This window comes from Bufo gargarizans, chromosome 4 (assembly GCF_014858855.1).
Source record: "Bufo gargarizans isolate SCDJY-AF-19 chromosome 4, ASM1485885v1, whole genome shotgun sequence".
In the NCBI taxonomy this organism is placed as follows: Eukaryota; Metazoa; Chordata; class Amphibia; order Anura; family Bufonidae; genus Bufo; species Bufo gargarizans.
Window position 1 is genome coordinate 532197837 of NC_058083.1, and position 23771 is coordinate 532221607.

A 23771-nucleotide genomic window follows, 5' to 3' on the forward strand; every position below is an offset into this window, starting at 1 on the left:
GTAGATGGAGAGTACAGTATACTCCACTGCTGCTGGGGGAGGTCAGTAGATGGAGAGTACAGTATACTCCACTGCTGCTGGGGGAGGTCAGTAGATGGAGAGTACAGTATACTCCACTGCTGCTGGGGGAGGTCAGTAGATGAGCGTACAGTATACTCCACTGCTGCTGGGGGAGGTCAGTAGACTGGAGAGTACAGTATACTCCACTGCTGCTGGGGAGGTCAGTAGATGGAGAGTACAGTATACTCCACTGCTGCTGGGGGAGGTCAGTAGATGGAGAGTACAGTATACTCCACTGCTGCTGGGGGAGGTCAGTAGACTGGAGAGTACAGTATACTCCACTGCTGCTGGGGGAGGTCAGTAGATGGAGCGTTACAGTATACTCCACTGCTGCTGGGGGAGGTCAGTAGATGGAGAGTACAGTATACTCCACTGCTGCTGGGGGAGGTCAGTAGATGGAGCGTACAGTATACTCCACTGCTGCTGGGGGAGGTCAGTAGATGGAGCGTACAGTATACTCCACTGCTGCTGGGGAGGTCAGTAGATGGAGAGTACAGTATACTCCCACTGCTTGCTGGGGAGGTCAGTAGATGGAGCGTACAGTATACTCCACTGCTGCTGGGAGGAGGTCAGTAGACTGGAGAGTACAGTATACTCACTGCTGCTGGGGGAGGTCAGTAGACGGAGCGTACAGTATACTCCACTGCTGCTGGGGGAGGTCAGTAGACGGAGAGTACAGTATACTCCACTGCTGCTGGGGGAGGTCAGTAGACGGAGAGTACAGTATACTCCACTGCTGCTGGGGGAGGTCAGTAGACGGAGAGTACAGTATACTCCACTGCTGCTGGGGGAGGTCAGTAGACTGGAGAGTACAGTATACTCCACTGCTGCTGGGGGAGGTCAGTAGACTGGAGAGTACAGTATACTCCACTGCTGCTGGGGGAGGTCAGTAGATGGAGAGTACAGTATACTCCACTGCTGCTGGGGGAGGTCAGTAGATGGAGAGTACAGTATACTCCACTGCTGCTGGGGGAGGTCAGTAGACGGAGAGTACAGTATACTCCACTGCTGCTGGGGGAGGTCAGTAGACGGAGAGTACAGTATACTCCACTGCTGCTGGGGGAGGTCAGTAGACGGAGCGTACAGTATACTCCACTGCTGCTGGGGGAGGTCAGTAGATGGAGCGTACAGTATACTCCACCTGCTGCTGGGGGAGGTCAGTAGACGGAGCGTACAGTATACTCCACTGCTGCTGGGGGAGGTCAGTAGACTGGAGGTACAGTATACTCCACTGCTGCTGGGGAGGTCAGTAGATGGAGCGTACAGTATACTCCACTGCTGCTGGGGGGAGGTCAGTAGAGGAGAGTACAGTATACTCCACTGCTGCTGGGGGAGGTCAGTAGACGGAGAGTACAGTATACTCCACTGGCTGCTGGTGGGAGGTCAGTAGAGGAGAGTACAGTATACATCCACTGCTGCTGGGGGAGGTCAGTAGACGGAGAGTACAGTTATACTCCACTGCTGCTGGGGGAGGTCAGTAGATGGAGAGTACAGTATACTCCACTGCTGCTGGGGAGGTCAGTAGACGGAGAGAAGTAACAGTATACTCCACTGCTGCTGGGGGAGGTCAGTAACGGAGAGTACAGTATACTCCACTGCTTGCTGGGGGAGGTCAGTAGACGGAGAGTACAGTATACTCCACTGATCTGGGTGAGGTCAGTAGAGGAGAGTACAAGTATACTCCACTTGCTGCTGGGGAGGTCAGTAGATGGAGAGTACAGTATACTCCACTGCTGCTGGGGGAGGTCAGTAGACGGAGAGTACAGTATACTCCACTGCTGCTGGGGGAGGTCAGTAGATGGAGAGTACAGTATACTCCACTGCTGCTGGGGAGGTCAGTAGACGGAGAGTACAGTATACTCCACTGCTGCTGGGGGAGGTCAGTAGACGGAGAGTACAGTATACTCCACTGCTGCTGGGGGAGGTCAGTAGATGGAGCGTACAGTATACTCCACTGCTGCTGGGGGAGGTCAGTAGATGGAGCGTACAGTATACTCCACTGCTGCTGGGGAGGTCAGTAGATGGAGAGTACAGTATACTCCACTGCTGCTGGGGAGGTCAGTAGATGGAGAGTACAGTATACTCCACTGCTGCTGGGGGAGGTCAGTAGATGGAGAGTACAGTATACTCCACTGCTGCTGGGGGAGGTCAGTAGACTGGAGAGTACAGTATACTCCACTGCTGCTGGGGGAGGTCAGTAGATGGAGAGTACAGTATACTCCACTGCTGCTGGGGGAGGTCAGTAGACGGAGAGTACAGTATACTCCACTGCTGCTGGGGGAGGTCAGTAGACGGAGAGTACAGTATACTCCACTGCTGCTGGGGGAGGTCAGTAGATGGAGAGTACAGTATACTCCACTGCTGCTGGGGGAGGTCAGTAGATGGAGAGTACAGTATACTCCACTGCTGCTGGGGGAGGTCAGTAGATGGAGAGTACAGTATACTCCACTGCTGCTGGGGGAGGTCAGTAGACGGAGAGTACAGTATACTCCACTAGCTGCTGGGGGAGGTCAGTAGACTGGAGCGTACAGTATACTCCACTGCTGCTGGGGGAGGTCAGTAGACTGGAGAGTACAGTATACTCCACTGCTGCTGGGGGAGGTCAGTAGACGGAGAGTACAGTATACTCCACTGCTGCTGGGGGAGGTCAGTAGATGGAGAGTACAGTATACTCCACTGCTGCTGGGGAGGTCAGTAGACGGAGAGTACAGTAACTCCACTGCTGCTGGGGGAGGTCAGTAGATGGAGAGTACAGTATACTCCACTGCTGCTGGGGGAGGTCAGTAGATGGAGAGTACAGTATACTCCACTGCTGCTGGGGGAGGTCAGTAGATGGAGAGTACAGTATACTCCACTGCTGCTGGGGGAGGTCAGTAGATGGAGAGTACAGTATACTCCACTGCTGCTGGGGGAGGTCAGTAGACGGAGCGTACAGTATACTCCACTGCTGCTGGGGGAGGTCAGTAGATGGAGAGTACAGTATACTCCACTGCTGCTGGGGGAGGTCAGTAGATGGAGAGTACAGTATACTCCACTGCTGCTGGGGGAGGTCAGTAGATGAGAGTACAGTATACTCCACTGCTGCTGGGGAGGTCAGTAGATGGAGAGTACAGTATACTCCACTGCTGCTGGGGGAGGTCAGTAGATGGAGCGTACAGTATACTCCACTGCTGCTGGGGGAGGTCAGTAGATGGAGAGTACAGTATACTCCACTGCTGCTGGGGGAGGTCAGTAGATGGAGCGTACAGTATACTCCACTGCTGCTGGGGGAGGTCAGTAGATGGAGAGTACAGTATACTCCACTGCTGCTGGGGGAGGTCAGTAGATGGAGAGTACAGTATACTCCACTGCTGCTGGGGGAGGTCAGTAGATGGAGCGTACAGTATACTCCACTGCTGCTGGGGGAGGTCAGTAGATGGAGAGTACAGTATACTCCACTGCTGCTGGGGGAGGTCAGTAGACGGAGAGTACAGTATACTCCACTGCTGCTGGGGGAGGTCAGTAGACGGAGAGTACAGTATACTCCACTGCTGCTGGGGGAGGTCAGTAGACGGAGCGTACAGTATACTCCACTGCTGCTGGGGGAGGTTCAGTAGACGGAGCGTACAGTATACTCCACTGCTGCTGGGGGAGGTCAGTAGACTGGAGAGTACAGTATACTCCACTGCTGCTGGGGGAGGTCAGTAGATGGAGAGTACAGTATACTCCACTGCTGCTGGGGGAGGTCAGTAGATGGAGAGTACAGTATACTCCACTGCTGCTGGGGGAGGTCAGTAGATGGAGAGTACAGTATACTCCACTGCTGCTGGGGGAGGTCAGTAGATGGAGAGTACAGTATACTCCACTGCTGCTGGGGGAGGTCAGTAGATGGAGAGTACAGTATACTCCACTGCTGCTGGGGGAGGTCAGTAGATGGAGGGTACAGATACTCCACTGCTGCTGGGGGAGGTCAGTAGATGGAGCGTACAGATACTCCACTGCTGCTGGGAGGTCAGTAGAGGAGAGTACAGTATACTCCACTGCTGCTGGGGGAGGTCAGTAGATGGAGAGTACAGTATACTCCACTGCTGCTGGGGGAGGTCAGTAGACGGAGCGTACAGTATACTCCACTGCTGCTGGGGGAGGTCAGTAGACGGAGAGTACAGTATACTCCACTGCTGCTGGGGGAGGTCAGTAGATGGAGAGTACAGTATACTCCACTGCTGCTGGGGGAGGTCAGTAGATGGAGAGTACAGTATACTCCACTGCTGCTGGGGAGGTCAGTAGATGGAGAGTACAGTATACTCCACTGCTGCTGGGGGAGGTCAGTAGATGGAGCGTACAGTATACTCCACTGCTGCTGGGGGAGGTCAGTAGATGGAGAGTACAGTATACTCCACTGCTGCTGGGGGAGGTCAGTAGATGGAGAGTACAGTATACTCCACTGCTGCTGGGGGAGGTCAGTAGACGGAGAGTACAGTATACTCCACTGCTGCTGGGGGAGGTCAGTAGACGGAGCGTACAGTATACTCCACTGCTGCTGGGGGAGGTCAGTAGAAAGCTCCATTACATCAGTCTATAGAGGATTTGTAGAAACCTCAGCTTCACCTACCTGATGATCCAGTGGGATATTTGGTTTCTCCTCTGGACAGTCCTGGGAATATTGAGGACTGGGACATCTCTCTGGTGGATTTCTCTGACTGGATCCATCTGTAGGAAAACACACAGTGACTGAATACATTGTCTATATCCAATGAGTGAATCTGTGATGGTGGCCGGTCCGTGGCTGCTGACATCTCCTTGTTCCTTGAAGGCCGTTGGAGCTCTTACCCAATTCCCTGCTCCGGTGGTCCATACCTGTTGACATTTCATTGTTCTGTCCACAGCGTGCTGATCTGTGGCCAGCTCTTGGCCTGCAGTGGCTTTGTCCGCCTGTAGGGCATGTGCTTCTTCTGGTTCTTAAAGGGCCAGCATGTGTGGCCCTAATCTGTCCACTCTATGGCTAGCCTCCCTGGGATATTTAAGGCACCCTCCCCTGTGGAATGATTCCTGAGTAAGAGGTTAGAGTTTCTAGTTTCCTACCAAGGAGCTCCACTCTTGAGTTCAGCTGCACATTTAGGCTGCTTTCAGATGAGCGAGTGTGACGCTGAGGACTCACATCGCAGCACCCGTCCTGAACTTCCAGCACTGCCAGGGTCGCATAGCATTATATCGATTTATGATGCTATGTAACCCTTAGAGGTCTGGAATGTATTGGATGACACTGACATAATGCTGTCAGTGTTATCCAATATGTTCCAGAACTGTAAGCGTTACATAGCGTCATAAATCAGTATAATGCGACCCCGGCAGTGCTGGGAGGTCAGGACGGGAGCTGCGCTGCGAGTCCGGAGTGTGACACTTGCTCGTCTGAAAGCGGCCTTATTCACCTCTGCCTGGTAACTGGATTTAACTTATTGCTGCCTGACCTCTGCCTGTTTCTAGTACTGACCCTGTGCTGCCTACTCTGATCTTTGCTTGTCTTGTGGCTACAGTTCTGACTGATCCCTTGGGGCTTTTCATCGGTATATCTTGATCCCAGTGGGTCAGCAGTCACTGAACAGAGACTGCTGCCAAAGGTAGTGGCCTGGTGGTTCCCCTGCAGTGATGTCCATATGAATTAAAAGGTAAGGACTGGGGGGAGGGGGTAATCTAGCTGCTCCTTTAGCAGTAGCCCCAGCCAAATCTGTGGCACAGCACATCTACATCCGCACTCTAATTCAAAACTGTTCTCCCCTCTACAATCATGGAAGGTCTCCTCTTACCCGGTGATGTGAGGGACTGGTGATTCTCCATCATGATGTCCTTGTACAGATCCTTGTGTTCTTCTAAATACTCCCACTCCTCCATGGAGAAATAGATAGCGACATCCTGACACCTTATAGGAACCTGACAACACAAGGATACAGTCATTACCAGACCCCTCCCTTGGCGTTATTGTACAATGTCCCAGCATTCCCAGCAGCGCTCACCTCTCCACTCAGCAGCTCAGTGATCCTGGTGGTAAGTTCTAGGATCTTCTGCTCATGTATCAGGGGATGAGGTGGAGGCTTGATGATGGGGCTCTGGGTCCTGCTCCGTCCTCCTGACACACGGGGTGTCACACACTCACCAGACGACTTCTTCACTACCGTGTAATCCTGTGTATGGGGAGACGCCGATCACTACAGAGATTCTAAGAATCCTTCACCTTTCCAGTCATTTCCCTGTTTTATTACTAGAGATAAGAGTGATGTCACGTGAGACTCTCACCTCTCCAGTTATCAAGGAGATGATCTCCAGGGTGAGGTCTAATATCCTTGCAGCCATGAGGTCTCTGTCCTTCTCCATCCTTGGTGGGTCCTTGATGGAAAGGACCATTGGCTCTAAAAAGAAGAGATTCCTGCACCTAAGAAACGAGGGAAAGAAGGAGGATTGAGAGCAAAATCACATCTTAAATGAAGTAAAGTGTCTCACAAATTTAGAGGGGCACTACTAAGGGGACAGCACTAGTGTGAGGGGTCACTAAAGGGACAGCACTATTGTGAGGCGGCACTAAGGGGACAGCACTATTGTGAGGCGGCACTAAGGGGACAGCACTGTTGTGAGGCGGCACTAAAGGGACAGCACTATTGTGAAGCGGCACTAAAGGGACAGCACTATTGTGAGGCGGCACTAAGGGGACAGCAGTATTGTGAGGCGGCACTAAGGGGACAGCACTATTGTGAGGGGGCATTAAGGGGACAGCACTATTGTAAGGGGTCACACATGTGTTTATCCATCATTAATCAACACGACGACCTATGTCGCGGAACAAATTTTGTACCTCTAGTCCAGTGATGGCGAACCTTTTACAGACTGTGTGCCCAAACTGTAACCAAAAACGCACATATTTATCAAAAAGTGCCAACATGACAATTTAACCTGAATACTACAGTCCAATATAGTATACTATATCTATACTATTACTTTATCATTTAGCTATAATAGCCTGCCTACATTCAATGCGCTGCCCGTGTCTTTCACAGCGTGCCCTGCACTGATGAATGGCAGGAAAAGTCTAAGGCATATTGGTACACCATAGACTTTTTCCAGTGCGTGGGTGCCCACAGAGAGGGCTCTGAGTGCCACCTCTGGCATCCGTGCCATAGGTTCGCCACCACTGCTCTAGTCTATGGTGTCGAACTGTGACATTACGGTTACCACCTTTCCTAGCAAAACATACCGACCAAGTTAAGCCACATCCCAATGGGGATGTGGGGGCGTGGCTTAACACAAGGTGTTAAGTCGCTATGTCATAATGTGGCTCCCAATATAAATAGTGCCCCCATTAGTGCATGTAGCTGGCCAGCTAAGACCTGTCCTAGGTTGCTAATATAGCTTATATGTTTATACAGCTAAACCTGCCAATAACCTTAATACAGTTCCTATGTTTAAATGTTAACCCCTTAGGGACACAGCCTTATTACACCTTAGGACCAGGCCATTTTTTGCAAATCTGACCAGTGTCACTTTAAGTGGTGATAACTTTAAAACGCTTTGACTTATCCAGGCCATTCTGAGATTGTTTTTTCGTCACATATTGTACTTCATGACACTGGTAAAATAAAGTTAAAAAAAAAAATTTTTTTTGCATAAAAAAATGTCAAATTTACCAAAAATTGGGAAAAATTAGCAAATTTCAAAGTTTCAGTTTCTCTACTTCTGTAATACATAGTAATACCCCTAAAAATTGTGATGACTTTACATTCCCCATATGTCTACTTCATGTTTGAATTATTTTGGGAATGATATTTTATTTTTTGGGGATGTTACAAGGCTTAGAAGTTTAGAAGCAAATCTTGAAATTTTTCAGAAATTTACAAAAACCCAATTTTTAGGGACCACTACAGCTCTGAAGTCACTTTGCGAGGCTTACATAATAGAAACCACCCAAAAATGACCCCATTCTATAAACTACACCCCTCAAGGTATTCAAAACTGATTTTACAAACTTTGTTAACCCTTTAGGTGTTGCACAAGAGTTATTGGCAAATGGGGATGAAATTTGAGAATTTCATTTTATTGCCTAATTTTCCATTTTAACCAATTTTTTCCACTAACAAAGCAAGGGTTAACAGCCAAACAAGACTGTATCTTTATTGCCCTGACTCTGCCGTTTACAGAAACACCCCATATGTGGCCGTAAACTACTGTACGGCCACACAGCGGGGCGTAGAGTGAAAGGTGCGCCGTTTGGTTTTTGGAAGGCAGGTTTTGCTGGACTGGTTTTTTGACACCATGTCCCATTTGAAGCCCCCTGATGCACCCCTAGAGTAGAAACTCCATAAAAGTGACCCCATCTAAGAAACTACACCCCTCAAGGTATTCAAAACTGATTTTACAAACTTTGTTAACCCTTTAGGTGTTGCACAAGAGTTATTGGCAAATGGGGATGAAATTTGAGAATTTCATTTTTTTGCCTAATTTTCCATTTTAACCCATTTTTTCCACTAACAAAGCAAGGGTTAACAGCCAAACAAGACTGTATCTTTATTGCCCTGACTCTGCCGTTTACAGAAACACCCCATATGTGGCCGTAAACTACTGTACGGCCACACAGCGGGGCGTAGAGTGAAAGGTGCGCCGTTTGGTTTTTGGAAGGCATGTTTTGCTGGACTGGTTTTTTGACACCATGTCCCATTTGAAGCCCCCCTGATGCACCCCTAGAGTAGAAACTCCATAAAAGTTACCCCATCTAAGAAACTACACCCCTCAAGGTATACAAAACTGATTTTACAAACTTTGTTAACCCTTTAGGTGTTGCACAAGATTTAATGGAAAATAGAGATACAATTTCAAAATTTCACTTTTTTGGCAGATTTTCCATTTTAATATTTTTTTTCCAGTTACAAAGCAAGGGTTAACAGCCAAACAAAACTCATTATTTATGGCCCTGATTCTGTAGTTTACAGAAACACCTCATATGTGGTCATAAACTGCTGTACGGGCACACGGCAGGGCGCAGAAGGAAAGGAATGCCATACGGTTTTTTGAAGGCAGATTTTGCTGGACTGTTTTTTTTACACCATGTCCCTTTTGAAGCCCCCTGATGCACCCCTAGAGTAGAAACTCCATAAAAGTGACCCCATCTAAGAAACTACACCCCTCAAGGTATACAAAACTGATTTTACAAACTTTGTTAACCCTTTAGGTGTTGCACAAGATTTAATGGAAAATAGAGATACAATTTCAAAATTTCACTTTTTTGGCAGATTTTCCATTTTAATATTTTTTTTCCAGTTACAAAGCAAGGGTTAACAGCCAAACAAAACTCATTATTTATGGCCCTGATTCTGTAGTTTACAGAAACACCTCATATGTGGTCGTAAACCGCTGTACGGTCACACGGCAGGGCGCAGAAGGAAAGGAATGCCATACGGTTTTTGGAAGGCAGATTTTGCTGGACTGGTTTTTTTGACACCATGTCCCATTTGAAGCCCCCCTGATGCACCCCTAGAGTAGAAACTCCAAAAAAGTGACCCCATTTTAGAAACTACGGGATAGGGTGGCAGTTTTGTTGGTACAAGTTTAGGGTACATATGATTTTTGGTTGCTCTATATTACACTTTTTGTGCGGCAAGGTAACAAGAAATTGCTTTTTTGGCACCGTTTTTTTTTTTGTTATTTACACCATTCATCTGACAGGTTAGATCATGTGGTAATTTTATAGAGCAGGTTGTCACGGACGCTGGTGATACCCTAATATGTATACAATTTTTTTTATTTATGTACGTTTTACACAATAATTTCATTTTTAAAACAAAAAAAATGTTTTAGTGTCTCCATAGTCTAAGAGCCATAGTTTTTTCAATTTTTGGGCGATTATCTTAAGTAGGGTCTCATTTTTTGTGGGATGAGATGACGGTTTGATTGGCACTATTTTGGGGTGCACATGACTTTTTGATTGCTTGCTATTACACTTTTTGTGACGGAAGATGACAAAAAATGGCTTTTTTTACACCGTTTTTATTTTTATTTTTTTACGGTGGTCATCTGAGGGGTTAGGTCATGTGATATTTTTATAGAGCCGGTCAATACGGACGCGGCGATACCTAATATGTATACTTTTTTTTATTTATGTAAGTTTTACACAATGATTTCATTTTTGAAACAAAAGAAATCATGTTTTAGTGTTTCCATAGTCTAAGAGCCATAACTTTTTCAGTTTTTGGGCGATTATCTTGGGTAGGGTATGATTTTTGCGGGATGAGATAACGGTTTGATTGTTACAATTTTGGCGTAGATGCGACTTTTTTGATCACTTTTATTACCTTTTTTGGGAAGTAAGGTGGGCAAAATTCCAATTTCATCATAGTTTTTAATTTTTTATTTTTATGGCGTTCACCGTTCGGGTAAAGTAACATTACCGTTTTATAGATCAGGTCGTTACGGACGCGGCGATACCAAACATGTGTAGGGAATTTTATTTTTTTCATTTTTAATCAGTGATAAATGTGTTTTTTGATTTTTACTTTATTTTCACTTTTTTCACTTTTTTTTTGACCCAGACCCACTTGGTTCTTGAAGATCCAGTGGGTCTGATGTCTGCATAATACAGTACAGTACAATATATATTGTACTGTATTTTACTTACACTTTGTCTGAACAGATCTATGCTTTCAGCACAGATCTGTTCAGAACCATGGACAGCAGGACGCCTGAGAAGGCGTCCTGTTGCCATGGGAACCTTCCCGTCTGCTCAGTAGTTGCCAGAACTTCGCAGACGGGGAAGGGTAAGGACGGGGCTTGGGGGGCTGCCTGGAAGCTCTCTCCCTCTCCATTCGGGGGCTGCAAAGGCACAGCAGCCCCCCGATGGGAGAGGGAGGGAGCTCCCTGAGCTGTTAACCTTTTCCATACAGCGGTCCGTACGGACCGCTGTATGGAAAGGGTTAAACGGCTGACATCGCATCACCGATGTCAGCCGTTTATACCAGGGTGCCAGCAATGTGCTGGCACCCTGGTATACCCACTAGACGCCAACGATTACGCAATGGGAGGCGGGCGGGGGATCGCGATCCCGCCTACCGCACCGCCCGCCTCCCGCACCGCCCGCAACCCTCCCCCTGCACCTCCCACCGTGCTCAAATAACTCAGGGGTGCAGGGGGGAGGGATACTGGAAAAAAGTTTTAATCCTAAAGTTTCTGATCCCCGCGGTCAGGGACCGCGGGGATCAGAAACTGCAGAAATCGCAGCAAACCGCAGGTCTGAATTGACCTGCGGTTTGCCGCGATCGCCGACATGGGGGGGTCACGGGACCCCCCCGCGCATTTAGCCTAGGTGCCTGCTCAATGATTTGAGCAGGCACCGGGTTCCGATCACTGCCAGCGGCACGGCAGTGATCGAAAATGCACAGGGCGTACATGTACGCCCTGTGTCCTTAAGTACCAGGGCACAAGGGCATACCTGTACGCCCTGTGTCCTTAAGGGGTTAAAGACAAAAGCATAGTTATTTACAGTGACTTCATGTTTGGATGTCATATAACTGATATATATATATTGTGTTGACAGAAGCAGAAAAGATCATTTGCCTTTAAGATTCATTATATAATGTAAGGTAAGCTCAATGACACAGCAGAAGCAACATAAAGCATAGAGTTAAACTGTTTTTGCTGTGCAGGAGTTTTGACCAATCACAGCCAGCCTCACACACAGCAGGATTTTTGACCAATCACAGCCAGCCGCACACACAGCCTATGTGGGAAATTACCCTAGCAGGAGCTGTTAGAAATCATTATTCACCAGAGAGAGAAGCTGAGCAGACATTCACTCCACTGTGCTGTGTTTTATGGAAGCAGAGAGGCCAAAATAGGTATTTAAATATAGTGATTAGAACTGTATACTGAACAAGTTATATGTGTGTTTACTTACAGTTCCACCAATTGCAAATACCATATAAACAATTGCAACCATTAAAATTCCATATTGCAATCCAAGTTGCATACAACCATACCAGATCATACTCAACCAATCTGCAAATAGTTACTGCTAACTGCATATTGCAAACCGCGACCAACTTCAGCAAGTTAACTATTAGTTAGACCTCAGATATACCTCTCAGAGAGATCATAAAGTGCTTAACCTCTTCAGGACACAGGGCGTACAGGTACGCCCTGATGTCCTGGTACTTAAGGACACAAGGCGTACCTGTACGTCCTATGTATTTCTGATCACCGCTGCGCGGCGGGAGGTGATCGGAAGTCGGTGCCTGCTCAAATCATTGAGCAGGCACCTCGGCTAAATGCGCGGGGGGGTCCCGTGACCCCCCATGTCAGCGATCGCCGCAAACCGCAGGTCAATTCAGACCTGCGGTTTGCGGCTTTTACCTATTGCGGTGGCAGCGGTGCCATCGGGTCCCCATGGGGCTGTAGGGGGGACCCGATGGCATGGAAGGCAGCGCGATGCCTAAGAAAGGCATTGCGCTGCCTTCCGGTAACGAGCCTGTGAGATCCAGCCCCCTGGATCTCACTGGCCGGAAGTTGTATGAGTAATACACACAGTATTACTCATACAGCCAATGCATTCAAATACAGAAGTATTGGAATGCATTGTAAAGGGATTAGACCCCCAAAAGTTCAAGTCCAAAAGTATGACAAAAAATAAAGTTTTCCCCCCAAAAAATGTAAAGTTTTAAGTAAAAATAAACAAAAACTTAATTTTCCCCAAATAAAGTTATAAAAAATTGGTAAAAAATAGGGGGGAAATTTTTTTTACATATTAGGTATCGCCGCGTCCGTATCAACCGGCTCTATAAACATATCACATGACCTAACCCCTCAGATGAACACTGTAAAAAATTAAAAATAAAAACTGTGCTAAATAAAAAAAAAAATTGTCACCTTACATCACAAAAAGTACAACAGCAAGCGATCAAAAAGGCGTTTGCCCACCACAATAGTACCCATCTAACCGTCATCTCATCCCGCAAAAAATGAGCACCTACCTGAGAAAATCGCCCAAAAAAATAAATAAATATGGCTCAGAATATGGAGACACTAAAACATCATTTTTTTGTTTTAAAAAAGCTGTTATTGTGTAAAACTTACATAAATAAAATAAAAAGTATACATATTAGGTATCGCCGCGTCCGTATCGACCGGCTCTATAAACATATAACATGACCTAAAAAATAAAAACTGTGCTAAATAAAAAAAACATTTCACCTTACATCACAAAAAGTGTAATAGCAAGCGATCAAAAAGACATATGCACACCAAAATAGTATAAATCAAACCGTCATCTCATCCCGCAAAAAATGAGACCCTACCTAAGATAATCGCCCAAAAACTGAAAAAACGATGGCTCTCAGAATATGGAGACACTAAAACATGATTTTTTTTTTTGTTTTAAAAAAGCTGTTATTGTGTAAAACTTACATAAATAAAAAAAAAAGTATACATATTAGGTATCGCCGCGTCCGTATTGACCGGCTCTATAAACATATAACATGACCTAACCCCTCAGATGAACACCGTAAAAAAATAAAAACTGTGCTAAATAAACCATTTTTTGTCACCTTACATCACAAAAAGTGTAATAGCAAGCGATCAAAAAGTCACAAGCACCCCAAAATAGTGCCAATAAAACCGTCATCTCGTCCCGCAAAAATCATACCCTACCCAAGGTTATCGCCCAAAAACTGAAAAGATGATGGCTCTCAGACTATGGAAACACTAAAACATAATTTTTTTTGCTTCAAAAATGAAATCATTGTGTAAAACTTACATAAATAAAAAAAAAAGTATACATATTAGGTATCGCCGTGTCTGTGACAACCTGGTCTATAAAAATACTACATGATCTAACCAGCTCATCAGATGAATGTTGTAAATAACAAAAAATAAAAACGGTGCCAAAACAGCTATTTCTTGTTACCTTGTTTAATATAGAGCAACCAAAAATCATATGTACCCTAAACTAGTACCAAAAAAACGTCCACCCTATTCCGTAGTTTCTTAGATGGGGTCACTTTTTTTGAGTTTCTACTCTAGGGGTGCATCAGGGGGGCTTCAAATGAGACATGGTGTAAAAAAAAACAGTCCAGCAAAATCTGCCTTCCAAAAACCGTATGGCATAAATATTGAGTTTTGTTTGGCTGTTAACCCTTGCTTTGTTACTGGAAAAAAATTATTAAAATGGAAAATCTGCCCAAAAATTTTAATTTTGAAATTGTATCTCTATTTTCCATTAATTCTTGTGGAACACCTAAAGGGTTAACAAAGTTTGTAAAATCGGTCACTTTTATGGAGTTTCTACTCTAGGGGTGCATCAGGGGGGCTTCAAATGGGACATGGTGTCAAAAAAAAAAACTGTCCAGCAAAATCTGCATTCCAAAAATAATACCTTTAGGGGTGTAGTTTCTAGAATGGGGTCATTTTTGGGTGGTTTATATTATGTAAGCCTCGCAAAGTGACTTCAGACCTGAACTAGTCCCTAAAAATTGGGTTTTTGAAAACTTCAGAAAAATTTCAAGATTTGCTTCTAAACTTCTATGCCTTGTAACATCCCCAAAAAATAAATTATCATTCCCAAAATGATCCAAACATAAGGTAGACATATGGGGAATGTAAAGTAATAACTATTTTTGGAGGTATTACTATGTATTATAGCAGTAGAGAAATTGAAACTTGGAAATTTGCAATTTTTTCCAAATTTTTGGTAAATTTGGTATTTTTTTTATAAATAAAAATTATTTTTTTTTACTTCATTTTACCAGTGTCATGAAGTACAATATGTGACAAAAAAACTAAGAATGGCCTGGATAAGTCAAAGCGTTTTAAAGTTATCACCACTTAAAGTGACACTGGTCAGATTTGCAAAAAATGGCCTGGTCCTTAAGGTGAAATAAGGCTGTGTCCTAAAGGGGTTAAATAACTTAAAGTGAGAGTACAGATACTCAAGAGAGAAATATATCCACCATGTTATGTTGAATGACAAGATTGAACAGTTGAACCACTATTTTATGTATACCGCCATCTTGTGATATCTTTTCAACACGTGTTATGTACATGGACTATCTGCTGCGGAGGCGGCAGTGTTTTATATGAAGAAAAGTTGAAGTTAATAAATAAGCTATTTCAAGCATTTGGTGTGCTCTTTAAACCAACTGTTTCCATAGAACGGCGCTAGAGAAATTACAGAGTAATAGACAGTCTGGTTAGACTAAAAGTCAGAGATATCAAAATTCTTGTAATGCCACAGCGCAATAGGCACTTTATAGTGCGGCGCCTGCCACAGTGGAACTATTACCCTTGGAGGGTGAAGAGATAGCGCTCCTCAACTTGCACAGTAAAGAGCACATTAGAGCAGCAGAGCGTCAGCATATACCGCCGCGCAGCAACTGTTCACTGAGTGAGCAAACAAAGACACCTCAGCAGAGCTACCATAGAGGCCATAGAACGTGTGCATTAGTCAAACTGCAGCCGACTCTTAAAGTGGCAGAACGGCAAAGGCAAAATAGTTAGGGAAAGAATGCCAACCCTCCTGCGATCCCTAGAGAGAGAAAGAGACGCATGGTGGGAGGCCAAAGTCTAGAGCTAGAGTTCCCTCACCGCTATCCACAGAGAGACCACGTACTGCAGCCAGCTAGTTTCATGCCACTGGGCGCAAGGTCTGCAGCAGCATATCCAAGCCAGCACATCGCGTCAGCACAAAGAATCGCAAGTCAGCACAGAACATAGCAAGCAGCGTATCCAAGCCAGTGCATGGCAAGCATTGCAAGTCTGCACAGAGCATCGCAAGTCTGCAAAGAGCATCGCAATATATTAAGAAAAGACACATCTCCTTTAAGACTGACATTTGTTCAGTCTTAATAAGGTCAGAGCTTTCCTTTGATTACTTATCATTGCATACAGTGGCGGAAATAATTATTTGACCCCTCACTGATTTTGTAAGTTTGTCCAATGACAAAGAAATGAAAAGTCTCAGAACAGTATAATTTCAATGGTAGGTTTATTGTAACAGTGGCAGATAGCACATCAAAAGGAAAATCGAAAAAATAACTTTAAATAAAAGATAGCAACTGATTTGCATTTCATTGAGTGAAATAAGTATTTGAACCCCTACCAACCATTAAGAGTTCTGGCTCCCACAGAGTGGTTAGACACTTCTACTCAATTAGTCACCCTCATTAAGGACACCTGTCTTAACTAGTCACCTGTATAAAAGACACCTGTCCACAGAATCAATCAATCAAGCAGACTCCAAACTCTCCAACATGGGAAAGACCAAAGAGCTGTCCAAGGATGTCAGAGACAAAATTGTAGACCTGCACAAGGCTGGAATGGGCTACAAAACCATTAGCAAGAAGCTGGGAGAGAAGGTGACAACTGTTGGTGCGATTGTTCGAAAATGGAAGGAGCACAAAATGACCATCAATCGACCTCGCTCTGGGGCTCCACGCAAGATCTCACCTCGTGGGGTGTCAATGGTTCTGAGAAAGGTGAAAAAGCATCCTAGAACTACACGGGAGGAGTTAGTTAATGACCTCAAATTAGCAGGGACCACAGTCACCAAGAAAACCATTGGAAACACATTACACCGCAATGGATTAAAATCCTGCAGGGCTCGCAAGGTCCCCCTGCTCAGGAAGGCACATGTGCAGGCCCGTCTGAAGTTTGCCAATGAACACCTGAATGATTCAGAGAGTGACTGGGAGAAGGTGCTGTGGTCTGATGAGACCAAAATAGAGCTCTTTGGCATTAACTCAACTCGCTGTGTTTGGAGGAAGAAAAATGCTGCCTATGACCCCCAAAACACCGTCCCCACCGTCAAGCATGGGGGTGGAAACATTTTGCTTTGGGGGTGTTTTTCTGCTAAGGGCACAGGACAACTTATTCGCATAAACGGGAAAATGGACGGAGCCATGTATCGTGAAATCCTGAGCGACAACCTCCTTCCCTCTGCCAGGAAACTGAAAATGGGTCGTGGACGGGTGTTCCAGCACGACAATGATCCAAAACATACAGCAAAGGCAACAAAGGAGTGGCTCAAGAAGAAGCACATTAAGGTCATGGAGTGGCCTAGTCAGTCTCCGGACCTTAATCCAATCGAAAACCTATGGAGGGAGCTCAAGCTCAGAGTTGCACAGAGACAGCCTCGAAACCTTAGGGATTTAGAGATGATCTGCAAAGAGGAGTGGACCAACATTCCTCCTAAAATGTGCGCAAACTTGGTCATCAATTACAAGAAACATTTGACCACTGTGCTTGCAAACAAGGGTTTTTCCACCAAGTATTAAGTCTTTTTTTGTTAGAGGGTTCAAATACTTATTTCACTCAATGAAATGCAAATCAGTTGCTATCTTTTATTTAAAGTTATTTTTTCGATTTTCCTTTTGATGTGCTATCTGCCACTGTTACAATAAACCTACCATTGAAATGATACTGTTCTGAGACTTTTCATTTCTTTGTCATTGGACAAACTTACAAAATCAGTGAGGGGTCAAATAATTATTTCCGCCACTGTATAGGCTTTGGCATAAAGAGACATTTTTTTTTGTGTTCAGAAATAAAACACTTTAAAGTAAAAACAAAGGACAGTTTGTAGTATATGGACTCTAAAGTATTTAAAGTGAAAGTCATTTATTTCTGCATTTTGTCAGTATTACATTTAAAATGAAAGGCATCTTATTATATGTATTGATTGTGATAGCATTGAAAGTAAAATGTCTGAGCCTAGTATTACCATGCCACTGTTAGAGGATACAAAGATAGATAGAGTAGACGTTGAAGAGCAAGGGAACCTGTCTGAGGTAGAAGAGTCAGATGCAGCATTAGTCTTGCCTCAAACAAATATAGCCCAAACAGATGAACTAAGACGTTCATCACGTGCCAAAAAACCGACCTCAAAGATGCTTGAAAATTTGGAGCAAGAAGCAGCATTAAAAGAGAAAAAATTTGCACAGATGGATGACAAGTGGAAATCATACATTAAAGACATTCGTAGAAAGCTAAAGCAAGAAAGTATAAAAAGGAACTTGAGTGATCTGGTAGAGACGGTAGAAGAATCTGAATCAGAGCTTCTTATGGCAGCATATGTCAACCTGCGGTAGTTTAAGACACCTTCCCAGGATATTGTAAGGAACATGGTCACATGTACTGCAGTCACTAAAGATTTAGTAAAGCTGATGAGAGAACTTTCATCTGCAGCTAATTATGATGAGGTTAAAGCAAGAAGTAGAATGAACAAGCTTTTTAGGTCCTTAGGGGGAACCACAATCTCAAGTGTGACTTCCTTCGCTAGCAGAAGTTCCACCCATATATCAGAGTGCTGAAATACTTCAGCCAAAAGAAAGGAATTAGCTGAACAACTTGCTGTCAAGAGAGCAGAAATTGAAATGGAAGCTGCCATCGAAGCACAGCGCTGTCAAATGGAAGCACAGCGCCATCAAATGGAAGCTGAAATGGATGCACAATGCCATTAGATGGAAGCTGAAATGGAGGCACAGCGCCATCAAAAGGAAACTGAAAAGGAAGCACAGCCCCAACAGATGAAAAGTCTGGAAAGAAAGAAAGAAGTTAAGATCATAAAAGCCAGACTCAGAGTATCCAAGAGGAGGATATGAGTCAGAGTAGTCATAGGCTCAAATCTGTACTAAGTGAAGAAAAAGACTCCTATTTCCTTCATAAGCTCGAAGAGAATGAAAGGAAATCTCCAGCATCTAGTGAAGAAATAAGTCATTATCCTTCCATCCCTGCTCAGAAAGACAAAGAGAGGCCTAGTCCAGTGTTAGGAAAAAGCTGTGTGGATTTACCCTCTATCTCTACCGGAAAAGAAGAAGAAAGGGACTCACCTAATTCAGAACTAAGTGAGAAAATAGAGCCGGATTATTCAATTCCTAGATGCCACAGCAATGTTCAGGAAAATGTTACAACCATTGTCCCAGCAAGACCACAGAGAACAGTCCTAGCTAGATTCCCATTCTGGAACCTACTGTATTTTCAGCAGACGTACTGAAGTTCATAGAGTGGAAGGCAAGTTTTGAAATGACCATTGAGCATCATTGCTTCAGTCCAGTCGACAAGTTATTCTACCTTCAGAGATCTGTTGGTGGTGAAGCCAAGAAAGTTCTTGAAGGTAACTTCTATAGAAAAGACTAAGAAGCCTACAAGCAAGCTTGGGAAAAATTTAATGCAAGATATGGTCATCCTTTCTTAGTACAAAGAGCTTTTAGAGAGAAATTGAATAACTGGCCTAAAATAGGTCCCAAAGAACTCTTCAGACTCCAAGTGTATGGTGATTTCCTGCAAGCATGCAGCAATGCCATCCCACATGTTCAAGGTCTAGAAGTACTGAACGACTATCTAGAAACCACAAGATGCTAGCCAAGCTACCTAAAGAAGTGGCTTCTAGATGGAATCGCTATGTGACTGAACAGTTAGATCTACACAAGAACTTCCCAAGTTTTAAAGAGTTCTCTGAGTTCGTCAATAAGGAAGCACGGATAACATGTAATCCAGTAACATCATCTTACGTCTTAAAATCCTTAGAAGAAAGGCCTGCAAGAGAGATAAGATGCGCAAGAGCAACTAGCTTTGCAACCAACACAGCAGCTAAAGGTCCAGATACCTATGAGAGCAAGTCCAAAGTCACTACTGGGATCAGTAGAGAGACAGAACTAACAAATCTTCAGACTACCTTTAAATTTATGTTCTGTGAAGAGAACCACTCTATACACAAGTGCCCAAACAATTGAAGGAGAAGTCCCCAGATGAAAAGAAAAAATTTGTACTTGATAACCAACTGTGTTTCGGATGTCTAAGAAAAGGCCACGTTACTAAGGAGTGTGAGAGAAAGGCCACATGCAGCATTTGCAAAGGATCCCATCCTACACCACTACATGAAGAACGTCCAAAGAAGGATAAATCCTCAATACCTATAGATACTAAGGAAGGAAAGAAAGTATTGGTATTCTCTTGCAGAGTGAGGGAAGGAGAAAGCAACAGCACATCACTGGTTGTACCAGTTTGCATTTCAAATCCTGAAAGGAGGAACAAGAAGGTATACGCCTGTACGCTACAGGATGCCCAGAGTGACGTCACCTTCATTGTTGAAGAAATCTGCAAGAAATTACAAGTGGCTACAGAACCAGTGAAGCTCAAACTCACCACAATAACGGGGAGAGACACATTAGTGAACAGTCAAAGGGTCAAAGGAGTTAGAGGACTTCATTCTAACTTCACATTAGATCTACCTCCAGCTTATACAAAAGACTATATATCTCTATATCGAGATTGCATACCTACCTGTAAAACAGCCAATGAATGGGAGCACCTGTCTGTCATATTTCATGAAATGTCCCCGCTGAAGGAGTTTGGTGTTGGACTGTTGATAGGTTATGATTGCCCCGAAGCCTTGGTACTACGAAAGGTATTCACAGGAGGAAAGGGTGAACCCTACGCTGTTCAAACTGATCTAGGATGGGGTGTTGTTGGAGGAAAACAGCAGATCGCAAACTCAAGACAGGTGACAGGATTGTGTCATCGAATATCTGTCCAAGAGTTATACAACTGTAAGTCCAGCAAAAGTAATCAAGATCTTGAATCCGACTTTGCAGACATAAGTTCTAAAGAAAAGAGTGTATCCCAAGAAGACATAAAGTTCGTACACACTCTACAAGAAAGTATTCAGCAAAAACAGCAAGGTCATCTTGAAATGCCCTTATCTTTTAGAGAACGACCTTGTCTGCCAAATAACAGAAATCTTGCCCAAGCAAGATTGAAATGTTTGAAGAAAAAGATGGGAAGAGATCCCAAATTCAAGCAGGATTATTTAAAATTCATGGAAGGCATCCTCAAAGAAGGACATGCAGAGAAAGTTAATAACCAACCTAAAGAAGGAGAAGTGTGGTACATCCCACATCAAGGTGTTTACCACTCAAAGAAACCAGATAAGATTAGAGTAGTATTTAATTGCTCAGCAAAGTACAATGGTGTTGAAGGACCAGATCTTCCAAACACTCTGTCTGGAGTACTCTGTAGATTCAGAAAGTATCCCACAGCGGCCATGTGTGACATTGAAAAGATGTTCCACCAGTTTCATGTGAAGAATGAAGATAGAGACTTCCTGAGGTTTCTATGCTGGGAGAACGGAGATACAGATTCAGAGCCAGCAGAATACAGAATGAAAGTACTCTTGTTTAGAGCATAATCATCTCCAGGTTGCGCCAATTATGGTATGAAGCACCTGGCCAATAAGAATGAAAAGGATTGCCCATCAGCAGCAAATTTTCTAAATAAAAACTTTTATGTAGATTATGGTCTCATAAGTCTAGAGTCCACAGAATCTGCAATCAAGCTAGTTAAAGAAAGCCAAATGTTATGCCAGGAGGAAACCTGTGCCTTCATAAATTCATCTCAAACAACAGAGAGGTACTGGAATCCGTCAGTGACTCTGAACGTGCATCAACAATGAAGAATGTAGATCTCAATTATGATCATCTTCCAGTTCAAAACGTACTTGAATTGGGATGGAATGTAGAGAAGGACAAGTTCTTCTTTGAAGTATCTATTGAAGAGAAAGTTGCAACTAGACAAACCATTCTTTCCACAGTGGCTTCTATATTTGATCCATTGGTATTCTTGGCCCCAGTAATGCTCAGAGCAAAAGAAATACTAAAAGAATTATGCAGACAGAAGTTGGGATGGGACAAGCCCATACCTGAACATTTGAGGCCAATGTGGGAGAGTTGGATAAGAGACTTGCAAAACATGAGAGAAGTTCGGATACCCAGATGTTTTGTACCTCATGATTTTGGAAAGTACAAGAAAATAGAACTTCATCATTTTTCACATGCCAGTAGTTATGGTTTTGGCCAGTGCTCCCACATCAGAGTAATATGAGAAGAAAAGATACACTGTGCCCTGGTTATGGGGAAAACCAGAGTTGCAACTACCAGTATTCAGACAATACCAAAACTTGAACTGACTGCAGCCGTAGTTTCAGCATCAGTAAGTAAGTTTCTGAGAGAAGATTTGGAATTGAAAATAAATGAAGAATATTTTTGGACAGACTCACAAGTTGTCCTCGGATACATAAACAACAAAACTTGAAGACTCCATATCTTTGTCGCCAACAGAGTTGAGAAAATTTGTGAAATAACAAATCCGGAACATTGGCATCACATTGACACAAAGCATAACCCAGCAGATCATGCTTCAAAAGGCCTGAATGTAACAGAATTGAAAAATTCAAATTGGTTAACAGGCCCAGAGTTCCTTTGGGAAAAGGAAACCACGAACAGTAAATGTTACACAGAATTGTCTATGGGTGATCCAGAATTAAAAGTTGTACAAACATTGAGCACTGCTGCCAAGTGTCAAGATGACATACTTGAAAGACTAGCCAGATGTTCAAAATGGAATACGGTCATAAATGTAGTAGCTCGAATTAAAGGGCTTCTGTCACCCCACAAAAGTCTTTTTTTTTTTTTGGCTAGTTACATTCCTTATAGCGCGATATATGAGAATATAATGTTGTCACTTACTTTCATGCGGCCGTTTCTTGAGAAAACAAAGTTTTATAATATGCAAATCCGGTCTCTACCAGCAAGTAGGGCGTCTACTTGCTGGTAGCCGCCGCAGAAAACCGCCCCCTCGTCGTGTTGATTGACAGGGCCAGCCGTGATCTCCTCCTCCGGCCGGCCCTGTCAGTATTTCAAAAATCGCGCGCCTCTGTTCATTCGGCGCAGGCGCTCTGAGATGAGGAGGCTCGTCTCCTCAGAACTCCCTCAGTGCGCCTGCGCCGATGACGTCTTCTCTTTCGGTGATGTCATCGGCGCAGGCGCACTGAGGGAGTTCTGAGGAGACGAGCCTCCTCATCTCAGAGCGCCTGCGCCGAATGAACAGAGGCGCGCGATTTTTGAAATACTGACAGGGCCGGCCGGAGGAGGAGATCACGGCTGGCCCTGTCAATCAACACGACGAGGGGGCGGTTTTCTGCGGCGGCTACCAGCAAGTAGACGCCCTACTTGCTGGTAGAGACCGGATTTGCATATTATAAAACTTCGTTTTCTCAAGAAACGGCCGCATGAAAGTAAGTGACAACATTATATTCTCATATATCGCGCTATAAGGAATGTAACTAGCCAAAAAAAAAAAATGACTTTTGTGGGGTGACAGAAGCCCTTTAAACGTTTGCCAAAGGGAATCAGAAAGAAGGAATTGTTGAATGTAGAAGAAAGAATGAAAGCTGAAGAAACAGTCATCAGTAGAGATAGCCTTGCGGTTCGCCCGGCGGTCGTTTCGCAGCGAACTTTGCGTGTTCGCGATTCGCCGAACATGCGAACATATGGAGATGTTCATGCCCGCCATATTCTTTTACATTGTGAAGAACTTTAACCCATGACACATCCATCAGGTGGTACAAGACAGCCAATTGAGATGTTTCAGCACATGGACATACCCCCTACCTTATAAATAAACCTGATCTGGCCGCCATTTTACATTAAGTGTTTTGCTAGTGTAGGGAGAGGTTGCTGTGTGGAGCAGGGACAGGCTGTTAGAGATACCAAACGCTAGCTAATAGGGCCACAAAAGTCATTTTAAGCACTAGTATAGGTGTGCTATCGATAGGTGTGATACACAGAGGGTGCGATATACTTATAATATGCTTTTATAATGAGTCAAATATAGTGATCACCTGGAAGTCAGGGGCCTAGGGGCTAGGGGGGGCT

The 23771-nt window shown here is 44.4% G+C and overlaps 1 pseudogene; it reads right to left on the minus strand.

Moving 5' to 3' along the window:
- LOC122935560 overlaps nt 1-23771 on the minus strand; it is a 107703-nt pseudogene that overhangs the window by 70005 nt on the left and 13927 nt on the right.